The 24883-nt window shown below is 39.1% G+C and overlaps 1 non-coding gene across 1 annotated transcript; it reads right to left on the bottom strand.

Moving 5' to 3' along the window:
- Window positions 1-719: 719 nt before the first annotated feature.
- LOC127116172 (small nucleolar RNA R71) lies at window positions 720-826 on the bottom strand. The gene has a single exon (XR_007801150.1). It is a non-coding gene; the product is annotated as a small nucleolar RNA R71 (small nucleolar RNA).
- Between the last annotated feature and the right edge of the window lie 24057 nt (window positions 827-24883).

Here is a 24883-nt window from a genome sequence, read left to right as displayed (position 1 = left end):
TTTTAAAACTACGCGATAGAACTGTGCACTTGCAGTTAGTACCCCAATAGACTTATAAAGTCGCGATCAAGTTTTTGGTGTCGTTGCCGGGGACTTTTTATTTAGTCGATATCGTAACCCTTCTGTTACGCTGTAGAGACTAAGGCAATTTTTTTTTCTTTCTTTCGTTGATTTGTATGCCACACACTCGCTCACAAGGCGAGCCGTTTTACTTACGAATCAACGACGTTGAACTATATCTCCGAGTCTTACGACGAATTTGGGAATATCGTGCTGCAAACAATCTCCCTCCTATCGAAGTGCCCGACCTCAAAAATCTTCTTCCTTCGCCGATACCCGAGATGGCAGAACCAGCTCGTGCTCTTCGAGATTACGCCGCTCCATCGCAAGATGAGCCGTATTCGAGTATTGCTCCACCCGCAATCGAAGCACACAACTTCGAACTTAAACCTTCGCTATTACAAGCAGTGCAACAGAATCAATTCTCTGGAAATCCTACCGAGGATCCAAACCTTCATTTATCCGTATTTGTCCAATACGCTGATACTGTTAAAGCTAATGGTGTCACTTCAGAGGCGATTCGACTTCGTCTTTTTCCCTTCTCGTTAAGAGATAAAGCTAGAAGATGGCTTCAGTCTCTTCCTTCCAACTCGGTCACCACATGGAATGAGTTGAAGAAAGTCTTTCTTGCCCGATATTTTCCTCAAAGCAAAACAACTATGTTGAGAGCCCATATAAATGGATTTAAACAGAAAGATAACGAGTCTCTTTTCGAAGCATGGGAAAGATACAAAGACATGATGAGACTTTGTCCACACCATGGTTTAGAGGACTGGTTAGTAATTCATACCTTCTATAATGGTCTCTTATACAACACAAGGTTAACAATAGATGCCGCCGCAGGTGGTGCGCTTATGGATAAACCTTATGCCGATGCTTATCAACTTATCGAGAGCATGGCCCAAAACCATTATCAGTGGGGAAGCGACCGAACAATGGTAGAAAAACCTCAAACGAAAAGTGGCATGTACGAGATAAGTAGCCTTGATCATGTTAATGCAAAAGTGGATGCTCTGGCCCAGAAAATTGAAAGTTTAAATGTATCACCTCCAGCCACCGTGGTTGCCGCAACTCAAAATTGCGAAGTCTATGGAATCCAAGGTCACACTCCTGCAGATTGTCAACTCCTAACAGGAATCCAAGCAGAGCAAGTGAATTATGCTCAAGGAAATCCCTACTCGCATACCTATAACTCAAACTGGAAGAACCATCCTAATTTTTCATATAAGAGCAATAATGCTTTATACGCACCAGGACAAACTCCCAGTCAAGCCCCAGCTATACCCCCTGGATATCAAAAGCCGACCCCATTTACACCTAACAATAATGTTCCTAGGAAATCCAACTTGGAAATCATGATGGAGAACTTCATAGCTTCTCAACAGCAAACCAATAAAGATTTCTTAAACTAGAATATACACACTAGCGAACAAATTAAACAACTAGCAAGTAAAGTAGATGCCCTGGCTACCCATAACAAAATGCTGGAAACACAAATATCACAAGTAGCTCAACAACAAGCGCCTACCACTGCCCCAACTGGTACATTTCCTGGACAGCCCCAACCTAATCCGAAAAGCCACGCTCATGCAATCATATTGAGAAGTGGAATAGAGGTAGAAGGACCGTCTGATCCAAGAATTGAAAACCAAAACTCTAAAAAATCAACTGAGGAAGAAAATAAACCTAAGGAAAAGGAGGAGAGTAATAAGGAAACCATAGAAAAGAAAGAACCTTATGTACCTCCACCACCTTATAAACCACCTATCCCTTACCCTCAAAGGCTTATTAAAACCAAAGATGCGGGCCAATTTAAAAAATTTGTTGACTTACTGAAACAATTAAACCTCATAATTCCTTTTACAAAAGCTATTACGCAGATGCCCTCATATGCTAAGTTCTTAAAAGAAATTCTTTATAATAAAAGGAAACTTGAAGAGAGCGAAACCGTTACACTCACTGCTGAATGCATCGCTATAATCCAGAATATGCCTCATAAACTTAAAGATCCTGGTAGTTTCTCTATACCCTGTCACATAGGAAAATTTGTCATAGACAAAGCTATATGCGATTTAGGAGCAGGTATCAGTGTTATGCCTTTATCCATATGCAAGAAACTGGAAATGGGAGAATTAAGACCAACTAAAATGTCTGTGTAATTAGCAGATCGTTCCGTTAGATATCCTGTAGGAATTCTTGAAAACGTTCCCGTGCGCATAGGTCAATTCTACATTCCAACCGATTTTATAATTATGGACATAAGAGAAGATGAAGTTACACCCATTATATTGGGAAGACCATTCTTAGCAACCGCCGGTGCTATCATAGACGTAAAACGAGGACGACTCACTTTCGAAGTAGGAGAAGAGAAAATTGAGTTCATTCTTTCCCAATTTTTGAAAGCACCTGCAATAGACGACACATGTTACTTCATGGATATCATTGATGAATGCATAAAAGAAACAGAGTTAGAAAATGACAAATCGTCTGACTATCGTGTAGAAGACAGACTTAACCAATGTTTAGCAATGACATCGGATCCTACGCAATGCCTTAAGAAACCAAACCTCGACCTGAAAACACTTCCCAAAAATCTGAGATATGAATTCCTAGACTTAGAACTTGAACGACCAGTGATAGTTAATGCAGACCTAGGAAAACTCGAAACCGAAAAACTCCTACATATCTTAAGAAAATACCCAACCGCACTAGGATACAACATCACCGATCTTAAAGGGATAAGTCCTTCTATTTGTATGCACCGCATCATGCTAGAAGAAGACTGTAAAACTTCTAGGGAACATCAGAGGAGACTAAACCCGATCCTGAGTGAGGTAATGAAAAAGGAAGTAACAAAGTTATTAGAGGCAGGTATCATATATCCTATATCTGATAGCAAATGGGTTAGTCCTGTACACGTAGTACCAAAGAAAGGAGGTATAACAGTTATTGAAAATGAAAAAGGAGAAACTATAACCAAACGAATCGAATCAGGATGGAGAATGTGCATTGACTATAGGAAACTAAACGAAACAACCCGAAAAGATCATTTCCCTTTACCATTCATTGACCAGATGTTAGAACGATTAGCAAAACATTCTCATTTCTGCTATCTAGACGGATACTCAGGCTTCTTTCAAATACCAATTCATCCTGATGACCAAGAAAAGATAACATTCACATGTCCTTTTGGTACCTTCGCTTACCGACGAATTCCGTTCGGCTTGTGCAATGCTCCTGCAACCTTCCAAAGGTGCATGATGGCAATATTCGCCGATTTTCTCGAAAACATCATGGAAGTATTTATGGATGATTTTTCCGTATGCGGACAAAGCTTTGAAGAATGTCTTGAAAACCTAGAAAGAGTTCTAGAACGATGTGTAAAAGTAAACCTAGTACTTAATTGGGAAAAATGTCACTTTATGGTACAAGAAGGAATTGTTTTAGGACACATCATATCAAATAGAGGAATTGAAGTAGACAAAGCCAAAATAGAAGTAATCGAAAACCTTCAACCTCCGAAAGCTGTGAGAGAAGTACGAAGCTTCTTAGGACATGTCGGTTTTTACCGACGATTCATTAAAGATTTCTCTAAAATAACTAAACCTTTAACCGGATTATTGATGAAAGATGCTGAATTCATCTTCGACAATAAATGTTTAGAAGCATTTCAAACGCTTAAACAAGCATTGATCTCCGCGCCCATAATGCAGGCTCCAGATTGGAATGAACCATTCGAAATAATGTGTGACGCAAGCGACTACGCCGTAGGCGCTGTTTTAGGACAACGAAAGGATAAAAAGCTTCACGTCATATATTACGCCAGTAGAACCCTAGACGAAGCACAAATGAATTACGCCACGACCGAGAAAGAACTTTTAGTAGTAGTATTTGCACTAGATAAATTTCGTTCTTACTTGGTCGGAGCTAAAATAATCGTTTACACTGACCACGCCGCCATTAAGTACCTCTTAACAAAAAAGGACGCTAAACCTAGACTCCTAAGGTGGATTTTGTTGCTACAAGAATTCGATTTGGATATCAAAGATAAGAAAGGAACTGAAAACGTAGTAGCAGATCACCTCTCTAGACTTGAAAACCTGGAACCGGAAAGAACATCGATCAACGATGATTTCTCGTACGATAAACTTATAGCTACTTTGGAAGAAAATAAAGCTGATAAACAGGTAGAGACCACCCTAGCTATATGTGTTACACCATGGTACGCCGATCTCGTCAATTATTTAGCTGCCGAAATAGTTCCACCTAATCTATCTTACCAACAAAAGAAACGATTCTTCCATGACATAAAACATTATTACTGGGATGACCCTTTACTTTTCAAAAGAGGCCCCGATGGTATTTTCCATCGGTGTATATGATCAGTCACCATTGATGCTAGACATTTCACTATTTAACCGTAAATAAGTCAGGTAAACTGCGTAAACTGAAGCATTTTTAGTTAGATATAAGCTCAACTCTATAATATGAAGTGTGTTGTTACTTATGAGTTTCTTGAGGATATTTTACACTTTTGGGTATGTTAGCAGGTCAAAAACTAGTCTGGAAGCTCAGGGGATCAAACGTCAGATGCGAAATTAAGCCCGAGCAAGAAAACGGAAGAAAAAACCAAATTCTTGGAGAACCTGCTGTCCATACGCGTATGACCTTACATGATACGCGTATGGACCTTCCCAGTATGCGTACCATACGTATATGACCAGAGGGATGGCAAATCTAGCAAAAAGACAAGCTTCTGGTGATACGCGTACCAGACTGGGCAATACGCGTACCAGACTGGGCAATACGCGTATTAGAGGCTGTCTTACGTGCAGTACGCGCACCAGACTGGGCAATACGCGTATGAAGCCCAAAATCAGGAAAAGCCCAACTGCATAGCTATTTAGAGGGGAGAACACGATTTTCCCCAGGTTGGACAATTTTGGAGAAAAAAGAGACGCGTTTGAGACTTGGAGACTCTACGATTATCAGAGGATTCATATGTTCAAGAGTTTTCCGACGATTGAAGATTGATTCCTCAAGAAATTCTGTAATGACAACAATGTTCATCTTTGTTTTTATTTCTATTATGAGTAGCTAAACCCCCCCATTGCTAGGGGGTGACCCTGATTCTGAATGTGACAGATTTTATGTTTATGAATGCATTGACTATTTCTTCTTTTCCATTGATGTGTTCTTATTACCGTTCTTTATACTTTATTCGTCGGACCAACGAATGATGATTACTATGAATAGTTTCAGCTGGACAGCAATTGTTCATGGATCTGTATAAGAACTTTGGATAGTAAAAATAACCTAGGACTAGGGATTTTCTATCTGACCGGTAATTCTTGATATTCGAATGCTTGACTATGAACTTAATTATTTATGGACATAGTAATTAGGTTACATAATCAAATGTCTTTTCACTAAGGAATTAGGAATAGATACACTTGAGGACCGGAATTAATTGGACAGAATTATTGTCTAAGCCTTCATAAATTATATCTGTTACAGGAAGTTTCATTCACCGAACCCTAGCAATCTTCTCTCATTTGTCTCTCGTTCAACCTTTTTACTTGTTTTATTTATTTGCAATTGGTAGTATAATTACTCACAATACAAAAACCCAAAGGCTTTTTGTCTAATTGAAACAATCTGTAAACTCTGTATCGTCAAGCAGTCCTTGAGATCGACAAACGGGGAATTTCCCTTTTATTACTACAGTGAGAAAAATAGTACACTTGCTATTTTCCCATCAAGTTTTTGGCGCTGTTGCCGGGGACTGCCAAAGATAATAGAGTTTATAAATTTATTTTCAATTAGAATTTTGTTGCTCTGCATCCAAAATTTTATTTACTGTTAATTTTATTTTTTATTGTTATTATAACTAATTTCTGTCTAATCTGTGTATGCGAGGTAAGGCCTCAGCTGATTTTCATTTTGACGCAGAACTAGAGAGAACATTGCGCGCAAAGCTCAGAGAAGCTAGAAGAAAAAAACTGGCAAACTCTGACACCGAAGAACCGGCCACACCTAGCACACCAGTCTCTGTTCACTCCGAAAAATCTGAGTCAGACACAGATTCACATCCAGACACTGTTAACATGGCTGCAGACCCACCTCCAGCGGAAAGACTTTTAGGTGACTATGGTAGACAGAATAACCCAGCAGTGCGGTTGACCATTGTTAACCAACCTGTTAATGTTGCTCACTTCCAGTTACACCCCTCAACTATCCGTCAGTTAGAAAGCAAACCTTTTGCAGGAAAAATCAATGAGGATGCAAACAAGCATCTGCAGAGGTTTCTGACTATGACTACATCATTAAAAATTGATTGGCATTCTGAAGAGGCAAAGAGATTGGTAATGTTCCCATTCACGTTATCTGAGGATGCTGAGGAATGGTTCTATTCCCTACCCGCAGGAAGCATTACTACGTGGCAACAAATGGAAACAGCATTTTTGAACGAGTATTTTCCTGCTTCTGTGTATATCCGTAAGAGGTATGACATTGTGAATTTTAAACAGAAAGACGGAGAGACACTTGGAGATGCATACAAAAGATTCAAGAGATGTTTAGTTGCATGTCCTACACATAATCTGGACGAAACTGAACAAATGCAGAATTTTGTAAACGGGCTGAAGATGAGAACTAAGCAACTCATTGATACAGTTGCTGGTGGCTCGTCTAATTTTTCAACAGCAACCGGTATCAAAAAAATCATCGAAGCTATTGCAGCGAATGAGCATTTGGAATTATATGACCGTACTGTAAATCAGCCGGAGGGAAAAATTGACTTGAAATTAGCAAATCAGGTAGTGAAAATGGAAGACCAGATTGCAGCTGAGGTTGAAAGAAGATTGAAAGCTATGAATTTAGGTACCCAGACTGTTGCTCAAGTTCAACCGGTTCAGACCATGATTTATGAGATTTGTAGTGGACCACACTTTGCCATGCATTGTGTTGCAACCGCAGAACAAGTGCAAGCTATAAATTACCTGAGGCAGAATAATCCCTACTCAAATACATATAATCCGGGGTGGAAAAATCATCCTAATTTCTCTTGGAAGGATCAGCAAGGTAATATTCAGAAGCAAGGACATCCACAACAACAACCACCTTACCAACCACAATATCAGTCGCAACAACAACATTATCAGCAACAAGTACCCAAGAAAGCGGATTGGGAGATTGCTATAGAGAAGATGGCAACTCAGAGTATGCAATTTCAGGAAGAAACCAGGAATAATTAGAAGAGCACCAATGCATCCATTAAAAATATGGAGATTCAATTGGGTCAGATAGCACAACAGATAACAAATTCCCAAACACCAGGCGCACTACCTAGTGCAACAGTGACAAATCCGAGGGAGCACAATAATGTGAGTGCGGTAACAACAAGAAGCGGAAAATCTATTGAAGATCTTAAGAAGAAGGATGAAGAAGAAGATAAATTACTTGAAGTGGACCTGGAGATCTTAGAAAATAAGACACCACCTGAGGAAGAAAGTGTGATACTGCCGGTGGTACAAGAAAAGCTACCTGAACCAAAACCCATCATTAAGCTTCCCTTCCCACAAAGAAACAAAACGAAGAAGCAAGATGAGAAAAAATTTCAGAAATTCATGGAGCTGTTCAAGAAATTAGAAATCAATATTCCATTCTCTGAGGCACTCGAGCAGATGCCTATCTATGCGAAATTCATGAAAGACATCATCTCCAAGAAGCGCACCACTGACACTGACCCTGTTATACTAACTGAAACTTGTAGTGCTATTTTGCAGGGTATGAAGATTCCAGTGAAGAAGCCAGATAGAGGCTCTGTGACCATCCCGTGTACCATTGGAGATAGGTCCTTTAAAAGGGCGCTGATTGATTTGGGGGCTAGTGTTAGCCTTATGCCTTTGTCTATTTACAGGAAGCTAGGAATTGGAAATGTTCAAGATACCAGAATGACACTTCAATTTGCTGACCACTAAGTGAAGAGACCTTTTGGGGTAGTTGAGGATGTACTGGTCAAAGTTGATAAATTTGTTTTTCCTGTTGATTTTGTAATTTTGGAAATGCCAGAAGATGAAGAGATACCTCTGATTTTGGGCAGACCTTTCTTAGAAACAGGTAGATGCATGATAGACATTGAGGGAGGTACCTTGACCCTAAAGGTATATGATGAAGAGCTCAGAATTGATGTCCGAGATACCATGAAACATAAAGAGGATATGTGTACAAACCACTCTGTGGAAGTAATTGATCAAATGGTAACTAGCACAATGCAAAGAAAGTTTCCTGAATTACCGTTGGAAAGAGTTCTTAGTCTGTCGGTCAGAGAGATTGAAGAGAATGATGATGAAAAAGAAAAAGAAGTGCTTGCCATGCTGGATACACAACCCCTTTGGATGAAATCCAAACCACGCAGGTGGGAGGATCTGAGAGCTTCACCAGAATTAGAAGATGAAAAGGTAAGTAAACCAGGTATAAATTTTGAATTAAAATAATTACCTGTAAACCTTAAATATGTCTTTCTAGGATCTGGAACAAATTGTCCTGCTATTATCAGTTCTGAGCTAAATGCCATAGATGAAGAAAAGTTGATACAGGTACTGAAGAAACATAAAAGTGCTATTGGTTGGACTATTGAGGATTTAAAAGGGATTAGCCCCATAGTATGCATGCATAAGATACTGATGGAGGATAATCAGAAACTAGTAGTACAACCACAAAGGAGGTTAAACCCAGCAATGAAAGAAGTGGTAAGGAAAGAGGTTGTAAAGTTGTTGGATTCGGGAATGATTTACCCCATTTCTGAAAGCTCGTGGGTAAGTCCTGTGCATGTGGTACCAAATAAAGGAGGAACCACAGTAATTTTAAATGAAAAGAATGAACTGATCCCAACTCGCACAGTGACAGGGTGGCGAGTATGCATCGATTACAGAAGACTAAACACTGCAACAAGAAAGGATCATTTTCCTCTCCCTTTTATTGATCAAATGTTAGAAAGACTTGCAGGTCATGAGTATTATTGCTTTCTGGATGGATATTCGGGATACAATCAAATTGCTGTAGCCCCGAAAGATCAGGATAAAACTGCATTTACATGTCCTTATGGTATTTTCGCTTACAGACGGATGCCATTTGGGCTATGCAATGCCCCAACTACTTTTCAGAGGTGTATGACGTCTATATTCGCCGACATGCTTGAAAAGTATATGGAGGTGTTTATGGATGATTTCTCTGTGTTTGGTTCTTCTTTTGATAACTGTTTAGCTAACTTGTCTCTTGTTTTGCAAAGATGTCAGGAAACTAACCTTATTCTCAATTGGGAGAAATGTCATTTCATGGTGCAGGAAGGAATTGTGCTAGGACACAAAATTTCCCACAAAGGAATTGAAGTGGACAAAGCCAAAGTGGAGGTGATAGCTAACCTCCCACCCCCGGTGAATGAAAAAGGGATAAGGAGTTTTTTGGGTCATGTAGGTTTTTATCGCAGGTTTATCAGAGACTTCTCAAAAGTTGCCAAACCATTGACTGATTTGCTAGTCAAGGACAAGCAATTTAATTTTGATAAAAACTGCATGGTAGCTTTCGAGACTTTAAAGAGTAAGTTGATCAGTGCACCTGTTGTAATCGCCCCCGATTGGTCCTTGCCTTTCGAAATAATGTGTGATGCAAGTGACCTTGCTGTGGGGGCTGTCCTAGGACAGAGAAAGGACAAATTATTGCATGTGATTTATTATGCTAGTCATGTCCTTAACCCGGCCCAAATGAATTATGCAACTACTGAAAAGGAGTTGTTGGCCGTGGTTTATGCTTTTGACAAATTTAGATCATATTTGCTTGGTTCAAAAGTCATTGTGTATACTGATCATGCTGCTTTAAAGTATTTGTTTGCTAAGCAGGAATCAAAGCCGAGACTTTTGAAATGGATCCTCCTCCTTCAGGAGTTTGATTTGGAAATCAAAGACAAAAAGGGGTGCGAGAACACGGTCGCGGACCACTTATCTCGCATGTCCCCAATCAAAGAAACTGAGGAGGAACATCCTATTCAGGACACATTCGCTGATGAGAAAATACTTGCTGTTCAGGAGATACCATGGTTTGCTGACTATGCGAACTATGTGGTAGGTGGGGTTATACCTGATGACTTTAATTCTCACCAAAAGAAAAAGTTTCTTTATGATTGCAGGTTATACCTATGGGATGATCCATTTCTCTATAAAAAGGGAGTGGATGGTTTGATCAGAAGATGTGTTCCAGAAAGAGAGCAAGCCGACATTCTGAAAGCTTGTCATAATTCGGAGTATGGGGGACACTTCAGTGGGGATAGAACTGCAACGAAAGTCCTCCAATCGGGTTTGTATTGGCCGTCGCTATTCAAGGATGCAAATTCTACAGTCCGAGAATGTGATAGGTGCCAACGAATAGGTAACATTACAAAGCGGAATCAGATGCCGCAAAACTCCATGCTAGAAGTGGAGCTGTTTGATGTTTGGGGTATTGATTTTATGGGACCGTTTCCACCATCATCTGGTAAGAATTACATATTGGTTGCGGTCGATTATGTGTCAAAGTGGGTAGAGGCTATGGCATTACCAACAAATGATGCTAAAGTGGTGGTGAAGTTCTTGAGGCATAACATCTTCTCCAGGTTTGGGGTACCACGGGCTTTAATTAGTGACCAAGGTACGCATTTTATAAATAAACTCATGGATAATTTGTTGAAAAAGTATAATGTCAGACATAAGATAGCCACACCATATCACCCCCAGACGAGTGGGCAAGTGGAAGTGTCCAACCGTCAAATAAAGCAGATCTTAGAAAAGACGGTAAGTGCTTCTCGGAAAGATTGGTCAGTAAAGCTGGATGATGCATTGTGGGCATACAGGACTGCATTTAAAACACCTATAGGTATGTCCCCCTATCAACTAGTTTACGGTAAGGCTTGTCATTTACCACTCGAACTCGAGCACAGAGCCTTCTGGGCCTCCAAATTCCTTAACTGTGATCTTTTCAAAGCTGGTGAGTCCCGAATTCTTCAACTTCATGAGTTGGAAGTGTTCAGGAATCAATCTTATGAAAATGTCAAAATTTACAAAGAACAAACAAAAAAATGGCATGATCAAAAGATCCAGAAGAGGGAATTTCGGGAGGGACAACTCGTACTGTTGTTTAATTCCAGGTTGAAGCTGTTCCAAGGGAAATTGAGGTCAAGATGGTCTGGACCGTTCGTCATTAACAAAGTACTTCCTCATGGAGCAATAGAGCTTAAAAATGAGAAGAATGGCGACACCTTCAAAGTTAATGGTCAGAGGTTGAAACCATATAATCTCGGTGAAGGGGGACCAATTGACACAGTTAAACTCATCTGAGTATGAGGTGCCCCGTCGAGCCATGCGACGTTAAACAAAGCGCTGCTTGGGAGGCAACCCAAGGAAGGTTTGAAGTTTTTTTTGTTATGTTAATTTTGTCGAGACAGTGATAAGAAAAAAAAAGGATTTTTTTTAAAGGCCAATACGCGTATGAACTTTATGATACGCGTATTGGATGGAAAAATATCATTTCTCTGGTGATACGCGTATGATACGCGTATGTGATGGGAAAATATCACTTCTCTGGTGATACGCGTAAGGGATGGAAAAATATCACTCCTCTGGTGATACGCGTATGGTACGCGTATGGGACCATGTGATACGCGTATCAGGACCTGATACGTGATCTGTTACGTGAATCACATTTTTCACTAGTTCCAGCAGCGTATGATACGCGTATGGGAGCCAGATACGCGTATGATACGCGTACGGGAGTCTGATACGCGTACTGGCTGCGTACCATACGCGTATGAGTATTTGGGGTCTGTTTATATAATTTTTTGTCCGTACGGACTTCATTTTCTCATTTTTCTCCTTACGTGTTTTTGCGTATTGCTGTGATTTCTCTCTGTTTCTTCTCTTTCACTCAGTTGCAGGTCCATATCATGTCTCAATCACCAGAAGAGGTCAACACATTCCGCACCACATACCATGAAGGTAGATATGAGCAAATCAAGAGTCGAAGTATGGTCGAAGAGAAACACTGGATGTATCAGAATGACACGTTTCCAGAGGTCACTAATATTCTTAAAAAACAGAAGTTAATCTACTTCAATGACAAAATCCAACCGGTTTCGCTGGATCTGATCTGGGAATTCTTCGCTAATGCACTACGGGTTAACTCTGATGAAGAAGACCCAACATGGAATGCAGCGTTCGTTTCATGGGTAAGGGGCAAGGTTATCAAATATGATGGGAAGACGATTAACACTGTGTTGAAATGCAAATTCTATGATTCTGTTTGCCCATTTGCCGAAGTGAAACGGTCTGATAAGACCTACTGGCCATACAATGAAATGAAAGATGCACTGATTAGGACGGGTCATGATTGGGCACCGACTTCAAAAATCTCTCCGGCTAAGATTATGGTTGTTGATCTAGCTCCGATTCCTAAGGCCATGGCATATTTCATTCATCATAATTTAAGCACTAATCGGAGCGGGTCTGAATTGATATCGGAGCGTGCCCTGCTTCTTCATCAGATCCTGCAGAAGAAACATGTGAATATTGGACAGATAATTGCTGCTGATATGGATGAGATTGCTCAGTCGCCAAAGAAATCATTAGGCCATGCGACTGTGATTTACTTGCTGTGTAAGAAAGCTGGTGTTCCGAATTTCCCTGATTCACTCATGTTGCGACCGGCTGCACCGCTGAACACCCATTGGATGAAGGAGAGGACGGTCACAGATGATCCGCCCCGACCTCTGAGGCGACCACATGACAGGGAGGGCAGCACCAGTGCTCCGCGCCAGGAGGCTCAGCCGACTGCTACAGAGACACAGCCCCCTCAGCCTCCTCCGATTGATGAGAACTCTAGGGAGTACCAGATGCAGATGTCACAGTTTTGTGTTATGCAGGACTTCTGTTTTCAGTATGGACTGTCAGGGAGAGTTCTTACTCATCAGACAGATCTTTGGGAGGAGGCACATCGCTTTAGAGATAGATTCTCCGGACCGCCTCCAGCACCTCACTTTGGACAGTTCACCTTTCCTTGGTGGAACCAGCCAATTCAGATAGGGGGAGAGATTCCGCAGCAGCCACCGCACCAGACACCACCTCAGCAGCAGCATACTCCTTCGGGCCACACAGAGACGTTGACGCCTATCTCTGCCTTCGCACGGGGGCACACTCTGTTGGATCCGACAGATGAGATTGACTTTGACACTCATATGCAGGACGGTGGACTGGGTGATTGACTTTGATCATGTTATGTTTTTTTTGTACTTTTGGTTTTCTTTGTGTAATTTTTTTGTTTTTTTGGTTTATTCAGTTTTTATTTTCTTTTGCTTTAATGTAATCACCTATTATGGGTTGTCTTAATCTAATGAATTTGATTTTGTTTACCTCCATTTTCCTGTTTATTTCGTTAGATATGTGACTATGTCTGGCTATTGGTTATCTTGATCACTTACACCAAATACTTGGGTGTCCTCTCATTCAGTCCCCTTGACGGTAGATACTGTTGTTTATGATTGGACGCACTGGTTAAGATTAACATCAGAACCACGAGCACATGAGCTTTAAACTCAGAGTTATGATAGAACAAGTCAGCTTAACCCGTCCTGGTGAGATCAGAAAAAGCCAAACACTTATCATCATATGAGAGATATCAGGTATGTCTTTATCAATCTTGGTTTGCGTATGTTCTTTTGTTATTATTAGCTGTACGAATACACACACTGAGGCATGTTTTTGTTTATCACCTAGAGCCTTTCTAGCCATCCCATCTATTATTATTATCCATTGTTTCACCCTGTTGAGCCTGTTAATCATTTATTTCTGATATACCCGTTTTTCTCAATCCATGACCTTGTAACTATCCTACCCTGTTCAGAGTATGTGAGGATTGATTTCATCTCTACGTTTCTATCTAAGTTTGGGGTTGCTGTTGGAATAGCAACCTTTAAGTTTGGGGTAGCTTTGCAGTAAGTGAATAGTAAGTGAATGTAGTATAAAAAAAAGAAAAAAAAAAGAAAAAAAAAAGAAAAAAAGAAAGAAAAACAACAACAACATGAAAAGAAAGAAAGAGAAAGCGAAAAATAATAAAAGAACAGCTTTTGAAAAATGCTACATTCACTAGAGATAAAAGGAAAAGAGGATTACAAAACCCTACATGAATAATAGGAAAGAAACGTAGTGAGAGAATGAGTTCATGTACTCTGGACCAAAAACCGTTGTTCAAATTTCATACCCCACCTAAATCAAAGCCCCGTTACAACCCAAAAGACCTCAAAAAGTGTGTGTGATTGTACATGTTGATAGGATGAGAGAATTTATTCAAACTTCTGATTTGATATTGCATATTGTGATTTGAGAGTAATAACACTTTAACCCAGAGAGATTTGGTGAAAGTGTGATATAAGCTGACAGGTAAAGTCATATCTCTGAGGGAAAGAGTTTCTAGCTCGTTGGCTATGTGGAAAAATCAGAAAACCTGAAAAAACATCAAGAGGTCCAGTGCGAAAGATTTCAGCAGTATTGTGGTAAGAACTGTTTTACAGTAAGTTTGGGGTGACATGATCTTTGATGGTAATAAAATGTTACTTGAGGACAAGCAACAAGCTAAGTTTGGGGTTGTGATCAGTCAACATTGATGCTAGACATGTCACTATTTAACCGTAAATAAGTCAGGTAAACTGCGTAAACTGAAGCATTTTTAGTTAGATATAAGCTCAATTCTATAATATGAAGTGTGTTGTTACTTATGAGTTTCTTGAGGATATTTTACACTTTTGGGTATGTTAGCAGGTCAAAAACTAGTCTGGAAGCTCAGGGGATCAAACGTCAGATGCGAAATTAAGCCCGAGCAAGAAAACGGAAGAAAAAACCAAATTCTTGGAGAACCTGCTGTCCATACGCGTATGACCTTACATGATACGCGTATGGACCTTCCCAGTATGCGTACCATACGTATATGACCAGAGGGATGGCAAATCTAGCAAAAAGACAAGCTTCTGGTGATACGCGTACCAGACTGGGCAATACGCGTACCAGACTGGGCAATACGCGTATTAGAGGCTGTCTTACGTGCAGTACGCGTACCAGACTGGGCAATATGCGTATGAAGCCCAAAATCAGGAAAAGCCCAACTGCATAGCTATTTAGAGGGGAGAACACGATTTTCCCCAGGTTGGACAATTTTGGAGAAAAAAGAGACGCGTTTGAGACCTGGAGACTCTACGATTATCAGAGGATTCATATGTTCAAGAGTTTTCCGACGATTGAAGATTGATTCCTCAAGAAATTCTGTAATGACAACAATGTTCATCTTTGTTTTTATTTCTATTATGAGTAGCTAAACCCCCCCATTGCTAGGGGGTGACCCTGATTCTGAATGTGACAGATTTTATGTTTATGAATGCATTGACTATTTCTTCTTTTCCATTGATGTGTTCTTATTACCGTTCTTTATACTTTATTCGTCGGACCAATGAATGATGATTACTATGAATAGTTTCAGCTGGACAACAATTGTTCATGGATCTGTATAAGAACTTTGGATAGTAAAAATAACCTAGGACTAGGGATTTTCTATCTGACCGGTAATTCTTGATATTCGAATGCTTGAGTATGAACTTAATTATTTATGGACATAGTAATTAGGTTACATAATCAAATGTCTTTTCACTAAGGAATTAGGAATAGATACACTTGAGGACCGGAATTAATTGGACAGAATTATTGTCTAAGCCTTCATAAATTATATCTGTTACAGGAAGTTTCATTCACCGAACCCTAACAATCTTCTCTCATTTGTCTCTCATTCAACCTTTTTACTTGTTTTATTTATTTGCAATTGGTAGTATAATTACTCACAATACAAAAACCCAAAGGCTTTTTGTCTAATTGAAACAATCTGTAAACTCTGTATCGTCAAGCAGTCCTTGAGATCGACAAACGGGGAATTTCCCTTTTATTACTACAGTGAGAAAAATAGTACACTTTCTATTTTCCCATGACATAAAACATTATTACTGGGATGACCCTTTACTTTTCAAAAGAGGCCCCGATGGTATTTTCCGTCGGTGTATACCTGAAGAAGAGATAGAAAATATAATCCAACACTGTCACTCCGCTCCTTATGGTGGACATGCAAGTACATCCAAGACCTGTTCTAAAATCCTACAAGCCGGTCTTTATTGGCCAAACATATGGAAAGATGTACATAATGCCATCAAGAAATGTGATAGATGTCAACGCACAGGAAACATATCTAGACGTGACGAGATGCCACAAAAGGGCATTTTGGAAGTAGAGATTTTCGACGTGTGGGGAATAGATTTCATGGGACCTTTTCCGCCTTCTTTTGGTAACAAGTACATACTCGTAATAGTTGACTACGTATCAAAATGGATTGAAGCTATAGCTTCTCCAACACACGAGTAGTAACTAGACTCTTTAAGAATATAATTTTCCCAAGATTTGGTGTCCCAAGAATAGTAGTCAGTGATGGAGGATCGCATTTCATATCTAAGGTACTCAAAAAACTACTGTTTAAGTATGGTGTAAGACATAGAGTAGCGACACCTTACCATCCTCAAACCAGCGGACAAGTGGAAGTGTCTAACAGAGAAATTAAACAAATATTAGAAAAAACAGTCGCCACCTCAAGGAAAGACTGGTCATCAAAACTATCCGAAGCTTTATGGGCATATCGAACCGCCTACAAAACTCCCATAGGAACAACCCCATTTAAGCTTATTTATGGAAAATATTGCCACCTCCCAGTAGAATTAGAACATAAGGCCTACTGGGCTATTAAAAATCTAAATTTAAACTATAAGGCCGCTGGTGAAAAGCGAATTCTTGACATAAACGAATTAGAGGAACTTCGACAAGACGCCTACGAAAATGCCAGAATCTACAAAGAAAGAACGAAAAAATGGCATGATAAACGTATATCAAGAAAAATCTTCAAACAAGGCGATATAGTCCTTTTGTTCAACTCTAGACTTAAGTTATTCCCAGGAAAACTACGTTCTAGATGGTCAGGCCCTTTCCAAATCACCAATGTCTTTCCAAGTGGAGCGGTGGAAATTAAAGGAAAATCTATTGAACCATTTATCGTAAACGGGCAGCGTCTAAAACATTATCATTATGCTGAGAACAATGAAGATTCGCAAGTCCTGCACTTAGACGTAATGCCTCCAGAATTTATAGATTATATTTGATAGTTTTTATGTCGAGCTTGCGACATTAAACAAAGCGCTTCGTGGGAGACAACCCACAAATATTTTTTTTTATTTCTTCTTTGACTATTCTTTTAAATTTTATTTAGTATTCATTCTTCATTTATTTTAATTTATAAAATTTTTCTTCTTTTCTTCTTTCGGCATTTGGCCAAATCCTGACTAAAACTCTTCTTTTTCTTTTCTCTAGCTAACACTAACCTGATGGGACAAATTGATCGTATGGGTATCAAATTCAGAGGGAAAGCTCAGAAACAAAAGTTTGAGGAACTAGCAGAGAGAGAGATGCTACCTAGCTTGTATGCTGATGACTGGGCAATGACTGCCCTTGGACTAAGAGAAAGTGTCATGTATTTGCTGAGTCAAATAGGGTGGGAAACCACTCCTATTCGAAGACAATTCGTCACTTACCGGAGACTGACTCTAGAATTCCTTAGCTCTCTGATCTATCTACCCAGTCATGGAAAAGGAATAAGAAGAGGTTTCATTCATTTCAGAATGTTCAACATGGAGTATCAATTTAACATTCAAGACTTTACTAACCTTTTAGGTTTCCCTACCTCTTTTGATACATTCACAGTGAGCCAAGAAGACCTTTTTGAATATAGAGAACTTGAACATTTTTGGGGAAGTTTGACTGGAAATGACGACCCCGAGGAACATGAGTTTCTTTCTGGAAACATACATAACCCGGCCTTTCGTTATTTCCATAAGATCCTGGCCCACACCCTTTTTGGGAATAAGTCGAATACTACTGCAGTATCACGTGATGAACTCTTCATATTTTGTGCTTCCCATAACCGTCCAGTGAATGGTGCCACTTTTATGTTGGCGAACTTTGACCGCCTTGTCCAAGATGAACGAGCACCGATTCAAATAGGCGGATTGATAACCATGATTGGAAATGCTATCGGATTACGTCAACCTATGCTTGACCTAAGCCCTTTTTGTGGCATTGCGACTATGAGTATACCCTTCCTTTTCAACATTATGTTTATAGCAAACCTCGGGCCTGAAGAGTTCGAACTAATAATTGACAACCAAGTTCTTTGCCTATTCACCTTGCCTAGTCCGAGGACTAGTGTTCATAACCGCAATAACTGGCTCTACAACCTGAACGGAACACCTTCTCCTGCTAGATCTACTGAATCCATCCAGGACTATGAGATTTGTGATGACCAGATTCCTTATGCTGTGTTTGACCCTCAGACACCATCTGGTTATTATGATATTGACCCTCCACCTCAACCTATCCCGACCGAAGAGTCGGCAATACCAGATCTTAGACATCATATGCCCGGAGCTAATTATAACACCACCATTCAAGCTTTGATGTCAGAACAAGACGCCCTCAGAGAAGAGTTAGCTAATATGGGACAAGAATTTCTGGGATACATGAGCAGCATGACAAATCAATTCCACGAGTTGCTAAACCGTGTTAACTCATTCGCTCCTCCGGTCAGAGATCCTGCAAGTGGCTAGAAGTTGTTTTTCTTAGTTACTTAGTTTTAGTTTAGGCTATTTATTAGTTTTGTTTCACATTATTTTTAATATTAGTATTTGTTTTTCTTTTGCATGTTTGCTTTTGTTTTCCAATGTTACACTATGATTATTTTATGAAGCTATTGCATTATTGGTTTATTTTATTTTGATCTATGCAATTTCTATAATTACAAGTAATGATATCCACTATATGCTAATAATTACTATGCTTGTTAAAGAAATACATATATTATGGTAGTAGAATAGCATGCAAGGCAATTTAAAAGCATTACAATAGCAAAATAAAATAAGCATAAGCAAAACAAAATAACAAGAATAAAATAAAAAATATGAAGCACCCACGCAAGCAGTGACCGTTGCAAGCTGACTGTGTGACGAGCATCACACACGCCATCACGGTCGTCACACCAAGTGCCTGTGACGCCCGTAACACCCCTGTCACGAGCGTGACACCTTCAGACTAGGTGAACGTTAGTAACCGTTGGGGACACGACCGTTACACCACCCCACTTTTTACCTTCCCCATTCACTTACCCATTTACTCACATTTACCCACATTTAATTATTTTTCACCCACCCCCTTTCCAACTTCCAAAACTTTTCCTATAAATACCCACCATACCTTTCTTTCTACATCATTCCAACATACATTTCTCCATACAAAATCCTTTTTCATCCCTTCTCCTCCTTTCAACCCACTTATCAGTATGGCGGGAAACCAACAATTCGGAAATATCATCTTCCGACCCGAAGATGATAATTATCAAAGGGAGCAGTTTGAGCGTTTCCAACAGCGAGGTGTCATATCTACCAGCTATCCTGATTTAAATTGTTTACAAGAATTAGGATTACTTCAAGGTATACAATGGATGCTCCGCTTGCTGATTTAACCTTTCTATGCACACACAATCAACCTACCTACCCATCTCTGACCTTAGAATTTTTAAGTTCTTATTCGTACAACACTCCTACCGGTGAAGACGAGTACTTAACCGGAATCGCAACCTTCCGCATGTTCAACACCGAATACTCATTATCCCAGGATCAGTTGAGTGCCATGCTACAATTCCCTGTAGGAGACCGTGTCCACCCAAGAATCCCTCCGAACTCCCAGTGGCACATACATGCCTTCGACCTCTTTAGAAAAATATCCGGTGTGGAAATCGATAATTGGGATGCACTACTTGCTTCCCATATACATAACCCAACCATCCGGTATTTTATCTGCATCCTACAAAACACAGTTTTTGGAAGACCGAACAACAGCAAAGTCAACGCCAAGGAATTATTCTTCCTCCACTGCGTCTTTAAAATGGATACAAAAGTAAACGTTGTTTCTTTCTTATTTCATCATATCCGCACCCTATGTGCTAGAGGCCGCCAACCTTTCGTGATTGGAGGATTAATAACCTCCATAGCACTTGGTTTGAATCTAGGGGACCGACTTCAAAATTTACAAGCTCTCCCACCCCTATTTATGGATATAAGCTATTGTCGGTCCAGCCGCCTAATCAAAAACAGGGTAGGCGGAAGGTGTTATCTTATGGTGAATAACCACGAAGTCCCAAGCGTTGTTTTACCCAACATTGCCCTCACAGATGTCACCAACCCCAACCGCTTCATCTACGACCTTAATGCTCCCGAAGCTACAGAGCCTACACACGCAAATCCGCCTCCAGACGAGTTTGAAGAAATGGAGCAAGGTGATCAAGGTCCTGAGCAACAATCAGTCCCGCTCAACCCTTCCGATAATGCAACTGGTCCATCCTCACGACGTCGTCGACGAAGAAGGCCAGCAACCAACGACGACATCATGGATGCTATTGATGGTATGCAAGCGCAGAATCTCGAAGTGATGCAAATGATGCGCCAAATGCAACAACAACAGGAAGCAAGGAATGCAATAACCGACCAGCGGTTCACTGAGTTGCTCAGCAGGTTTGACGACTTAGAAGTACGTCAACGATCACCAGGTCCAAGAACAAGAGGCGGCAGACAGCATTGACTTTAGTTTCTTTTTCTCTTTCCTATTTCTTTTGTTTTCTTTGAAACATTGGGGACAATGTTTCATTTAAGTGTGGGGGGAAAACCTTGTTCTTTCAACCTTCTCTTTTCAAGTATTGTTATTTCCCTTCCTTATTATGAAAAAAAAAATTTATAATAATATATATTTATTTTAAGTTAAGTCCCTAGTGTGAAAATTTTCTATTATCTATTCCCCTCAATTTTCTTGAGCCATAACAAAAATTCAACACACTCAGTAAATATAAAGGTTGCTTATTTTATCAAACTTAAGTGAAATCAAGACAAAATTATTACCATACCAACGCTCTAAGAAAACCTCAACATGTTAGATCAGAAAAGTACCTATTATACCAATCCCTTGAACTTTTAGTTTTATAGTAACCCCGAGTAGTTTATACAAGAAGTCAGCACCATCTTAATAGCAAACTACGTGGAGAGCCGATGAATATAAGTGAATGATTCCCAAAATAACAAAAAAATATATATCAGGAAATGCACTAATTAAGTTAGGTGATCCTTACCAGATCATTTAATCTAAAGGTTGCAGATCATACAAAAGCATAATACGAAAGATCCATTATGAGTTGGTTCAGCAGGTATCTGGTGCTGAACTTGGTAGGGCGGACTACGGTCCGATCCCCCGTAATCTGCAATGGACTAAATAACGAAGTTATCCAACTTTTGTACCAGAACTTCAAGCTAAAAAGGGGATCAGAATCACTAACCGGTTACTCCACTATGCGCGCAAAAAGATAAAGGGCTTAATGTGATTTCGCTAGAATGAAAACGGGTGAAATAAGAGTAAAGGAACTAGGATAGCTATAATAGCATTACTCGAACTGGTTTGCATAAGGTGGGGTTATCTGAGGTTGTGACGGTGGTTGTTGATGTCAAGATTAAACTCAAGTTACTTCTAAACAAGGTTTACATGCAACCTAGTACGAATTGATGTGTGTTTTGAAATTTCATCTGGCCAAATTTTTAAAACGATTTTTATACTGTATCTTGCTTGAGGACAAGCAAAGGTCTAAGTATGGGGGAGTTTGATAACATGAAATAATATCACATTTTTGGACTCGATTTAATTAAATTATATTATTATTTGTTTCAATTTATTTCATATTATTCGATACTACGTGGTATTTTCCCTTCTATTTGTCTCAGGTAACTTATTTGAAGCATAAGTGAAAAAGGAAGAAAAGGGGGTGAAAAAGAGGATGAAATCAAATTCCACTAAAGCCCAGCCCACAATTACAAGCCAGGAGCGCTGAAGCTGTGACAACCGCCACACAAGGTGTGACGAGCGTCACGCCCTGCTACTTTGTGTTACGAGCGTAACACATGGTGTGACGAACGTCACACCCCACTCCTATATTTTTGGCTTTTGACGCGCAACAGAGGCACGTTGAAGCCTATTCTTCCGCTTGACTCGTTGAAGCGTGCAAGTTACTTATGGAATGCACTTTTGCACTCTTTTTATGGTCTCAATTTACAGAGTTAATACCAAGGTTTTTGTACGAAAGTAAAAGACGTAAAGAAGTTAAAATCAATAGAACGACAGTTTGAGTTTTTAACTGGACAGTGTAAATTGGTCATTAATTCTAAATCAGGGCGAAAGCAATTTTTAGAGTTAATTAAATTCTAATCTTTTTCAAAAAGTATTTTTAAAGGTTAAATGTGAGGACGAGAGTTAAGCATTTAAGTTTAATTATATAATCTAAGTCAATAGAGCGAGAGTTTGAGACGAGGGTGTTTAAACGGTTATTATTTTAATGAAAAGAGTTTCTATAGATTCTGTTGTTTTCAAAAAGTGATTTTGGACTTAACTAATAAGTGACAGCTACGTTAACATAAAGTCATAGTCTATTCAACAGAGCGAGAGTTTGAGATAAGACTTTTAAATCAATAGTGTCTACTGAAAAGATTTATTTTAAAAACCAAGAAACCAACGAAGATTTGATTCCCTAATTACGACGAACTACATACCGATATCCGCTTAATTGATATTTAAATTAGATCCAATATTAGTTTTACTTTTCCCCCTAATCATCAAAGTATCATCCGCCTTAGCTTTACGAAGTAACCTTAGAAAAACAGTATATCGATTCATAAGTCCCTGTGGGATCGATATCTTTTAAAACTACGCGATAGAACTGTGCACTTGCAGTTAGTACCCCAATAGACTTATAAAGTCGCAATCATCAAATGATTTTTTTCCCAACATGACTTTTGTTCCTTATTTCAAGAGCTTTCCAACCATTACTCACAATAGCCATTTGGATCTACCATTTGGGAGATTCGAATTTCTTTTCATTTATGTGCATTCTTAATATTTTATGTTATAACTTGAAATGCAAGCATTCTTCATTCCATGTGCACGACCACATGCTTTCCATTTGATCTCAGCAAGCTTCTTCAGCCATTCATGGGCCTCTCACACATCCACAAAGGCCCATGCATTCAAAAATGCAAATCCCATGCACATGAGCAAAGTGTGAATTCAGTTGTATTCACCTATAAATAAAGGCCTCCTCTCCTTCATTTCACAACCTTTTAGAGATCTCATATGTTGTTGCACTGAAACCACACCCTTACCAAAGGAATCATTCACCATTTTTTTTTCCAGATTCTCGATTTTGAAATTCAGCAACATTAGTTGAGTTTCAAAGCTAGACTCCTTAGCCAATCATCTTCCATACATTCAGAGATCAAAGAGGAGCAAAAAGCTTGAAGAATTCGTGGCCAGAAACTCACCAATTTGAAGGTATCAACTCAAACTGTTTGGATCTGAAACTCATAATTCAATGTAGTTTTCTTGTGTTTTTGTGGTTCTCTGAAGTCCTCATACTTGAGACAAGCTTTTGGTGCATTCAATTTGCCATTTCATGAACAATCCGTGTGGACACCATGATTTTCTCCTTCATCTTTCTCTCAATATAGGAAGAATGAGAGGAATCTAATGGTACAGTGATGATCTACTTCACACGAGCTTCATTTCCATGCCTTTGTTTTTCATTTTTATGAGATCTATTTCTCTGCAATTCTGGCCGGAGTTTGTATGGTTGATCGGAGAAGATGGTGGTTTCCACCACCACCACCACCACCACGTGTTCTGATCCCAGCCTTTGGATCTCTCTCTCACAATCTAATCTCATGCGTCCATTTTAATTACTTATTTTAATTCACCATAATTCGCTGTTGACTTGAGTCCACTGTGTATCCTCAGATCCAGACCATACACCATTGCCACGTAAATTAATGAATTGGATATGGTGGCTCAGCATTTTTCGTTTTATTTCATTTTCCTTTTATTTTCTTTAATTCATTACATTTTCAATAATTCATTAAAAATTCATATGAAGTCAGAAAAATATGAGACCAACACTAAAATTTTTCTTGGAAAATCTAGTTTCACATTATGATTTTTAATTATCTTTGTGACTTCATTTGATATTTTTCATGAATTATTTAGTTTTTAATGATTTTAATTCATTTTAAAATGCTTTCTGACTTTTAAAAAATACAAAAATATTTTCATAGCATCTATGAATCATGATAAGTCAATGAAAAATAGTCTCAACAATTTCTTATTTGTTTTTGAGATTATTTGAGATTTTAATTCATATTATGTTATTTTTGGTTGATTTAATTGATTTTAATTACTTCCTAACTTTAAAATTTTGTGAGAAAATTAGTCAAACTTTGTTTGACTATGTTGAACCTATGAGAATTTAATTGGACTCATTAAAGTTGTTTTGAATTGAATTTGAGGTTCAACTTTGTTTGTTTATTTTTTATTTGTATTTTCTTTTAATTCAAAAAATACCAAAAAAATATTACTGACTTCTTGACTTGTTATATTGATTCTTCTTCTTTTTGGTGTTGATCAAGGTTGAATTGATTCAACTTTGATCAAATTCATTGAATCTTGTGGTTTGAAAATCCTTAAGGATCATCACCTAGAAAGATGAATGAATTTGATCAATGATGAATTATCCCTTGATCAATTGGGAT

This window comes from Lathyrus oleraceus, chromosome 1, assembly GCF_024323335.1.
Source record: "Lathyrus oleraceus cultivar Zhongwan6 chromosome 1, CAAS_Psat_ZW6_1.0, whole genome shotgun sequence".
NCBI lineage: Eukaryota > Viridiplantae > Streptophyta > Magnoliopsida > Fabales > Fabaceae > Lathyrus > Lathyrus oleraceus.
Note: the sequence above shows the minus strand (reverse complement) of the source record. Positions and strands in the feature narration are given on the sequence as shown.